Source organism: Lagopus muta, chromosome 3 (genome assembly GCF_023343835.1).
Source record: "Lagopus muta isolate bLagMut1 chromosome 3, bLagMut1 primary, whole genome shotgun sequence".
In the NCBI taxonomy this organism is placed as follows: Eukaryota; Metazoa; Chordata; class Aves; order Galliformes; family Phasianidae; genus Lagopus; species Lagopus muta.
Genome location: NC_064435.1, coordinates 92,902,413 through 92,912,665, shown reverse-complemented (window position 1 = coordinate 92,912,665; position 10,253 = coordinate 92,902,413).

Below are 10,253 nucleotides of genomic sequence, written 5' to 3'. Positions count from 1 at the left end.
GGAAAAAAAAGCAGGTAACTGTCAAAATGTTAGCTAAGTACACTAAACACTAACACACCTGTATATACGTATGTATATATACAGGTATGTAATATACCTGTAGTGGAACACTGTTGAGAAGGTACATCCTCTATTGTCACACCACCAGCATCGGCCTCTGATATTGTGGACGAATATAATCAAATAGGAGACGTTACTGTTGAAGCACACCTCATACATACACGTTGAATCAGCTGTACAACTTTCTCTTCAAAGGCATAATTTGCTTAGGCGATCGACACCATCAGTAAGAACATCTATTGTATAATGCACCAAGATCTACCTGACTTCCTAGTAATCGAGGTGCTGAGACTGTGCCTTGTCAACTTAATCAGTGTATATTGATTTTATATTGCTTTTGCCACAGTGCATTTGGTGTGTTGATTTTATGGCCACCAGACACTCACTCAGCCTCTCTCTCACTCCCCCTCCACAGAAAGCCAGAGAGAGAGGGGAAAGCCCATGGGAATATTACCTCAGAAGTAAAACATATTTCACTTAGGGAAGATAAATTTCATTTATTCTTCCCATTCCCTGCTCAGCAGGTCTTCCTCACCCCTCTGTTTCTGACTCCTTCATCTGTTGCAGAGTAGCTCCTCTGCGCTTTCCCTTCCTCCTCACACCTCTCCCCGATCCAGCATACGCTCTTCAGGAGCTGCAGGGTGAGCGTTGCTGGGGGCACGTAGCACCTTCTCCATGACCTTCTTACAAGGTGTTCCCACTCTTTTGTGGGATCTTTCTTCTGAGCTCCACTCCCTCTGAGCTGCCTGCTCATTGGCTAATGGGTCCTGTGGGGCAGTAGGAGTGAGTAGCAGTGGACTGGAACTAGTTGTGTCTAGCACCCCAGTTTCATACCACACATCAGCATTATGGCAGGCCTTTCCACAACTGGACACCTGCACTCAGGGCAATACTCTTGTGATCTGAAAGGTCAAAAGAAGGTTTCAGAAAGCTGAGTTGGGATTGTGTAAACGTACAACACGTGTATTGATTCAAATTACATTGATGTTTATTAGGAGTACAATGTTAGTTCGATTGTTCAGGAGGTGTAGACTCTATAATAATTGATTCTTACAAAATCAGAATCATTTTAAACAGCCTAAATTTTCAAAGCACTCATTGAACTGTACATAAGCTTTATTTGAGAAGCCCCTTATGCAAAAAGCCACTTTTTCTAGTGGATGAGCACACACACTTTCTCTCAAAGCAGTTTAATAAAAGGTTTATCTTAGTGAAAGTTAAAAGATTTTCAATGAAGTTGTTTTAGAGGATATTCTTCTTACCAGACAGTGGCATGAAGATGTTGATTGCCTTTTACTGTGTAGCTTACTGTGCAGATGCTAGGTGGGAGCCTGCTCAGTATCTTTCTTGGTAATTTATGTAATGTAATTTATATTTGCATCAAAAGACAATTTTTCATTTTTTGTATCATCAGTAGCACTGGAACTTAGCTTTACCTTTTGGGCTTTTGATGACCTAGAGTATCAAGATATCTTTCCTTCAAGTATTTCTGATGTACAGTAAAATCAAATATTTTCCTTTTAGCTGTTTTAAAAGAGTTTGGCAGCATTGAATGTTTTTTGGTACTCAATCCAGTTCTTTGATCTTCCTCCAACATGACCTAATTCTGTTTAGAAGTTGTTGTGTTTAAGTGGAAAGAACGGACTTGTGGATAAGACAAAGCAGTACTCCCCTAGCATCTGATTCACCAACTGCTCTTGCATGCATGCAGTTTCTCCAAAGGCGATAAAGGATTACATATTTTCTATGGATATTTTCTATGAGAATTCTTTTTTTGCCTGTGAATATACAAAATCTGAACATCCATGCTGCTTGTGATTTCATGCTCCTTCTGAAAATTCTTGCTTTTTTCCAGACAAGAAAACGTATATTTGTGTGATCCATGTTTTACTATTTTTAGATAAAGTGATGACCGTTAGTCTTCTCAGTAAGACTGACATTCACTACCTAATTTTTCCATAAGAGCGCAATCCTTATTCTTGAGATGTAGTTAATATAGCGAGGCTAGAAATGATGGAAGCCACACCGAGCTTGGTCACTACTTTAAAGGTATCGTTTTAAATCGTGTCTATTGAAAGTGAAAATGCCTAGTCATTTTTGTAAGCTGGTTGAGCTTATTTTGATAGCATACGTTTAAAGCGTTGATCTGAATGATCTTTTGTAAAATCTGGTGATATTCAGAAGGCAGACACCTTTGAAGTCTATAGAATAATATCACTTAGTTATACCAGTTATTAATCCACGTTTGCTCATGTTACTCATCCTTTTATCTGAAGATTGGGTTTCATTATATTATTGAAGTTAAGGGAAATAAAGCAAAATTGATTTTCAAATGGATTCTAAGATTTCATTTCTGTTTTTAATCCCTCTGTAGAGGAAGACAGCATGTCAAGTGATGCAATTTTACACAGTAGATTGAGGCCATGATCTTGGCTTTATAAACAAATACAGCAACAGTGGTAGTGAGAATCCTTGATTTTATTTTCATGCAGCTTGAATGGTCTTCTCTTACTTTTCTTTACTTATTATTACTATTTATTTGTATCATTTTTATTTATTTATTTGTTTATTTATGCAAGTTCTGAAAATAATCAACTGGTTTTCCTTGGCCAAAACAAAACACCATGAGGTTTCCATCAGGTGGCCATGGCCTCTTAATTGTTTGTTACTGCTAGTGGCTTCTGCTCTACTAATCAGTTTGTAGATGAACTGTTGAAGAATAATGAGGTTTCCTTAGTTGAGTGAAGTATCAGAATATCAGTGAAAAGGTGTCTGTAGTAAATATTTTTCATATTTGCATTAAAGATCATAATACAAACAGATTTCTGAGATGGACATATACTGAAGTCACTTGGAAGCAGACACACAAACAGAACAACCAAGCTAAAACAACCAACTCAGCCCTCCCAAGCCCCCCTGTCCTCCCTACCCCCAACAACAAACAAACAAACAAACAAACAAACAAACAAAAACTTAAGCAACAGCAATACAGATAGACAAACAAAAATTAAAAAAAAAAAAAAGAAAGAAAGAAAGAAAAAAGAAACGAAGAACAAGAAAAGGGAAACACACAATGGAAACTATGAAAAAGACAATGAGAGATACAGAGTGATGGGGAAGAAAATTGTCAGCAATACCTGTAGACAGTATCTTCTAGAACTAACAATGCAAAGGCAGGTATACATATGCAATAATAACACCAAGAACAAGATCACTACTGCATTCTAATTCATAAGTCATTCTCTTCTATGAGGCAGTTCTTTTGCTTAGTACACAATCCTGGAATGCAATGAAATAGCAAGTATCAACTAGTAACAGTGTTACACTATCTCCAGCTCTAAAATTAGACTCCTTATCTGGTTTGGACTAACGGGCTTACAGCAGGTCAGAAAAAGACTTGTGTGAATACTAAGCACAGAGAACTTTCTAAAAAGTAAGCAGCTAATCAGCAGTATTTAACCTGTAGGAAAAAATGTATATGCTTTACTGTGCTTTGACTAATTATAGAAATATTTATAAGGCCCCATCCATACAGAATTCAGAGATTTACAGTAGTAAATTTAGTAAGAATCCCAGATGAATTTTTGTCCTTTTCTCAGAGCTGAAGTGAGAGAAGCACTGGACTGGGCTCCCCAGGGAGGTGGTTGAGTCACCATCCCTGGATGTTTTAAAATCCGTTTGGATGCGGTGCTCAGGAACATGATTTAGCAGAGGGTTGTTAGAGCAAAAGTAGTATGGTTAGGTCATGGTTGGATTCGATGATTTTTCAGGTCTTTTCCAACCTGAGTGATTCTATGAGTGTAAGTGAGAAAACGACCTGCCAGAAATCACCAAACATACATAGAAATTGTCTGTAGCTCTGTCAAGAGTTGAAGCCTAGCAAGAAACCTTTTTTAATGTCTTTGAACTATTTCTGAAAACTTTCTGAATTCTGCCTCTCCTCCATTCTTTACCTCGCTACAATGTATTAGCCAGCTATAATTATCTCAAATTTCTTTTTTGTACTGTTTTTAATTGCTACAGTTTTCCAGAGCACTTTGTGTACAAAACCTAACTGGATAATCCTCACTGTAAGGGGCTATGAGTCCTTTCCATTTTGATTGGAGAAGGTAAAGCCATGGAGATATTTTATTTGATTTATGATTATCAATTTATGATCAGATATGATACAAACTGTGGAACACTTACAAAGCTTTGCTTTCTGTGCTTTGATTGCTTCTGCATTTGGCAAAACTCTCTCTCCTTATTTCTCTAGTTGTTCAACTGTAAAATATCAAAAGGATATGATACTCTAGGAGTGGGAATTATCACACAAACAAAAACAAGTGCACAAACTTGAAGTGCAATTTCTTGCTCAAACCAGAAAGGCCAATAGATTGGTAAAGAGCTTGACACTGTCACCATGTCAACACTTACAGACAATGCAAGTAACAAAAGTTTGGGCCCAAAATAGAACAGAACAGAACCTTGCGCTCTATATAATGCATGCCTCTGGGGCCAGGACCACATCCATCAGCCCAGGAAACAGAGCTGCTCTCCTCACCAGTAATAGCAGCCAGAGGAATCACAGAATCACAGAATGGCCAGGGTTGGAAGGGACCTCAAGCTTCATGAATCTCCAAACCCCCTGCCACATGCAAATCTAACCACATTTAATACCGGAGCACCACTAACCACCACATTTAATCCCAGAGCAGGCTGCGCAGGGCCCCATCCAACCTGGCCTTGAACACCTCCAGGGACGGGGCATGCACAGCCTCTCTGGAAGAAAGTGGCTTCTTATTCCACATTTATGCACACTTAGTAGATAAGATGAAATCCTTAAGAAGTACCAAAATGGTAACTTTTGTATTATAGACTATTTTGTTTTGCCAAGAGGCCCTCAGCAAAAGAACAACTTAAGGGGCCTCTGACAGGAGGTCAAACTGTCCCTCTTTTGGATTAGGAGGAATGCAAGTGATGCTCCCCTACATTTTTTCGTCCAACTTACCTCTATCCCAGGACAGCAGGGGTCCAGGAATAATGGCCTAGTGCAGAATGAGCAAATGTGAGAATTAGCAATATGCGCTTAGCTAGCAACAGTTCATCTTTAGCCAGTATCTGATTGTTCTGATGGCTGTAACACCTTTCCCACTATGTAATCTGCCAGTTAGTGGTGGTTTTTAGAGGTAGTAGCTCAGATACGATCAGTAAGGAGCTTCATTTTTGGATTGGCAGACTTTTTAGGAGCTCCTATCTCCTTAGTTCACTTGACAACTGGTGTCTTTAAAGACCTGGAAACGGCACTTATGTACTATCCTGTTGCAGGGACTTCAGAAGCTTGCTTCCTGTGACAAACCTAACTGCAGCTTTTCCATATTTGATTATGCATTGGGCATCTTTGCCAAGCCTTGTAGGGGTATGAAAGAACAACAAAGGAATTCCATGAATTGTTATGGGCTGTGGATATATCCAGTTCTGCTTACTAATTAAAAAATAAATAAATAAATAAATAAATAAAATTCTCTGCTTTGTGGAAAGCAGCCTCTTCTCTTGAAATCTTATGTGTCTTAGGAAAAAACACCCTTGTTTCTCAGCTGTGGTGCTGTCTTGTTCTTGATATGCTTTGTGAATTAACATGACAGTTTTCTAAAGACAGCTCTCTCCCACGATCGCTGCAGTGAATATCTCCTGCATGCAATACAGGAATCTTCCTGAATTTCATTTCTGTCTGTGCGCATTTCCAGAAGAGTGCAATGGAATGTATTTATTTTGTTGATCCATATTCCAAAAATATTATGGAGTAAATAAATATGAAGCTTGAATTTTGCCGAGTTTTGAACTTTGAATGGACTTTGTCCTGTTTAAAGAAAGAATGTTCCTGAGCCTTCTCAGCATCACCAATCATCCGGCTTGCCTGGGTGGCATGAGCTGAAGAGTCATTGTCTTGGGCTGAAGATAATATGTCCTCAGTCAGTATATATGAGTAACAAAGCTTCTTTGTAATGTATGACTAAAACATAAAATGAGAAAGCATAACACTAGTGGGAATGTGGACCTTGCTTTTGTGAAACGAATGCATCAGTGTCTGATTCAAGAGAAGCACTTGCAATTGTGAAGGAGTTCTCCAGGTGTCTGTGATGCATCTTTGAAAACAGGTTGCTCACATATGTACCTACTGCCAAAAAGGTAATGAGGCTAACTAGGTAAGCCCTGTCTCATCTTCACCTTGAGCAACTATATTTCTTTTTTGACTCCATAAATGATTTGATTTCATTTGGCAAATCATAACATCTTCTTCGCATTTTATCCCAACTTAGCAACTCCTCTGCCTGCTGGAGGCCCACTATTGCAATTGCAAATAAAATCTGCTTGATCAGAGCTACCGTCCCAGAAAATTATTTGGATATTTCCAACGCTTACCAAGATACCATTACAATTACCTGAGTATTTGAAGTTACAATGCAAGGAAATTTTGACAACGCATTTCAATATCTAGTGCTGCTGATCCCAGTTGATGCCCTAGTTCACTAGAGCGTATATACACAAACAGTGATTCTTGGAGAAAATTAAAAAGACACCACAAGAGAAGGGCTCTGGAGATACCAGTGTAAGAGAGTGGAAATCACAAATTCAGTGCAGCGTGTAGTCCTAATGAAACCGGCCAAAGCAATATTCCATAACATATATGTTATAACATATGTTCTATGTTATGACAATATGTTCATGCCGAAGGAGTTTTGAAGGGGACAGAAACTCGTCTAGCTCTCTTCTGGTGCTTGGTAGGTTACATTTGCCTAGTGTTTTGCAACATACGTCACTCAATGAAGATTACAATAAGCCCAGCAGTGCAGGAGTGAAGAGAAGGTGAGTTCTGGCTCATCATAAATATGCATGAAGAGTGCCCATATCTATGGGAGTGCAGACAGGGCCAGGCTCGGGGAGTTATATTCTCATATTCTGAATCCAACAGGCCGATCGTCTCTTTAAGCAGTTCTCTCAAAGTATCGGACTTACCGTGCGAATGAAATGCCGTTTCTGCAGTGAGAAGCAGCAAGATGAGTATTTCATGGTCTCTGGTGCCATCTATTGTCATTTATTGGTACTAACAACTCTTGTTGGGATTCCCTTCATTACTGGAAACGGCACTTATGTACTATCCTGTTGCAGGGACTTCAGAAGCTTGCTTCCTGTGACAAACCTAACTGCAGCTTTTCCATATTTGATTATGCATTGGGCATCTTTGCCAAGCCTTGTAGGGGTATGAAAGAACAACAAAGGAATTCCATGAATTGTTATGGGCTGTGGATATATCCAGTTCTATTTACTAGTTAAAAAATAAATAAATAAATAAATAAATAAATAAATAAATAAAATTCTCTGCTTTGTGGAAAGCAGCCTCTTCTCTTGAAATCTTATGTGTCTTAGGAAAAAACACCCTTGTTTCTCAGCTGTGGTGCTGTCTTGTTCTTGATATGCTTTGTGAATTAACATGACAGTTTTCCAAAGACAGCTCTCTCCCACGATCGCTGCAGTGAATATCTCCTGCATGCAACACAGGAATCTTCCTGAATTTCATTTCTGTCTGTGCGCATTTCCAGAAGAGTGCAATGGAATGTATTTATTTTGTTGATCCATATTCCAAAAATATTATGGAGTAAATAAATATGAAGCTTGAATTTTGCCGAGTTTTGAACTTTGAATGGACTTTGTCCTGTTTAAAGAAAGAATGTTCCTGAGCCTTCTCAGCATCACCAATCATCCGGCTTGCCTGGGTGGCATGAGCTGAAGAGTCATTGTCTTGGGCTGAAGATAATATGTCCTCAGTCAGTATATATGAGTAACAAAGCTTCTTTGTAATGTATGACTAAAACATAAAATGAGAAAGCATAACACTAGTGGGAATGTGGACCTTGCTTTTGTGAAACGAATGCATCAGTGTCTGATTCAAGAGAAGCACTTGCAATTGTGAAGGAGTTCTCCAGGTGTCTGTGATGCATCTTTGAAAACAGGTTGCTCACATATGTACCTACTGCCAAAAAGGTAATGAGGCTAACTAGGTAAGCCCTGTCTCATCTTCACCTTGAGCAACTATATTTCTTTTTTGACTCCATAAATGATTTGATTTCATTTGGCAAATCATAACATCTTCTTCGCATTTTATCCCAACTTAGCAACTCCTCTGCCTGCTGGAGGCCCACTATTGCAATTGCAAATAAAATCTGCTTGATCAGAGCTACCGTCCCAGAAAATTATTTGGATATTTCCAACGCTTACCAAGATACCATTACAATTACCTGAGTATTTGAAGTTACAATGCAAGGAAATTTTGACAACGCATTTCAATATCTAGTGCTGCTGATCCCAGTTGATGCCCTAGTTCACTAGAGCGTATATACACAAACAGTGATTCTTGGAGAAAATTAAAAAGACACCACAAGAGAAGGGCTCTGGAGATACCAGTGTAAGAGAGTGGAAATCACAAATTCAGTGCAGCGTGTAGTCCTAATGAAACCGGCCAAAGCAATATTCCATAACATATATGTTATAACATATGTTCTATGTTATGACAATATGTTCATGCCGAAGGAGTTTTGAAGGGGACAGAAACTCGTCTAGCTCTCTTCTGGTGCTTGGTAGGTTACATTTGCCTAGTGTTTTGCAACATACGTCACTCAATGAAGATTACAATAAGCCCAGCAGTGCAGGAGTGAAGAGAAGGTGAGTTCTGGCTCATCATAAATATGCATGAAGAGTGCCCATATCTATGGGAGTGCAGACAGGGCCAGGCTCGGGGAGTTATATTCTCATATTCTGAATCCAACAGGCCGATCGTCTCTTTAAGCAGTTCTCTCAAAGTATCGGACTTACCGTGCGAATGAAATGCCGTTTCTGCAGTGAGAAGCAGCAAGATGAGTATTTCATGGTCTCTGGTGCCATCTATTGTCATTTATTGGTACTAACAACTCTTGTTGGGATTCCCTTCATTACTGGAAACGGCACTTATGTACTATCCTGTTGCAGGGACTTCAGAAGCTTGCTTCCTGTGACAAACCTAACTGCAGCTTTTCCATATTTGATTATGCATTGGGCATCTTTGCCAAGCCTTGTAGGGGTATGAAAGAACAACAAAGGAATTCCATGAATTGTTATGGGCTGTGGATATATCCAGTTCTATTTACTAGTTAAAAAATAAATAAATAAATAAATAAATAAATAAATAAATAAAATTCTCTGCTTTGTGGAAAGCAGCCTCTTCTCTTGAAATCTTATGTGTCTTAGGAAAAAACACCCTTGTTTCTCAGCTGTGGTGCTGTCTTGTTCTTGATATGCTTTGTGAATTAACATGACAGTTTTCCAAAGACAGCTCTCTCCCACGATCGCTGCAGTGAATATCTCCTGCATGCAACACAGGAATCTTCCTGAATTTCATTTCTGTCTGTGCGCATTTCCAGAAGAGTGCAATGGAATGTATTTATTTTGTTGATCCATATTCCAAAAATATTATGGAGTAAATAAATATGAAGCTTGAATTTTGCCGAGTTTTGAACTTTGAATGGACTTTGTCCTGTTTAAAGAAAGAATGTTCCTGAGCCTTCTCAGCATCACCAATCATCCGGCTTGCCTGGGTGGCATGAGCTGAAGAGTCATTGTCTTGGGCTGAAGATAATATGTCCTCAGTCAGTATATATGAGTAACAAAGCTTCTTTGTAATGTATGACTAAAACATAAAATGAGAAAGCATAACACTAGTGGGAATGTGGACCTTGCTTTTGTGAAACGAATGCATCAGTGTCTGATTCAAGAGAAGCACTTGCAATTGTGAAGGAGTTCTCCAGGTGTCTGTGATGCATCTTTGAAAACAGGTTGCTCACATATGTACCTACTGCCAAAAAGGTAATGAGGCTAACTAGGTAAGCCCTGTCTCATCTTCACCTTGAGCAACTATATTTCTTTTTTGACTCCATAAATGATTTGATTTCATTTGGCAAATCATAACATCTTCTTCGCATTTTATCCCAACTTAGCAACTCCTCTGCCTGCTGGAGGCCCACTATTGCAATTGCAAATAAAATCTGCTTGATCAGAGCTACCGTCCCAGAAAATTATTTGGATATTTCCAACGCTTACCAAGATACCATTACAATTACCTGAGTATTTGAAGTTACAATGCAAGGAAATTTTGACAACGCATTTCAATATCTAGTGCTGCT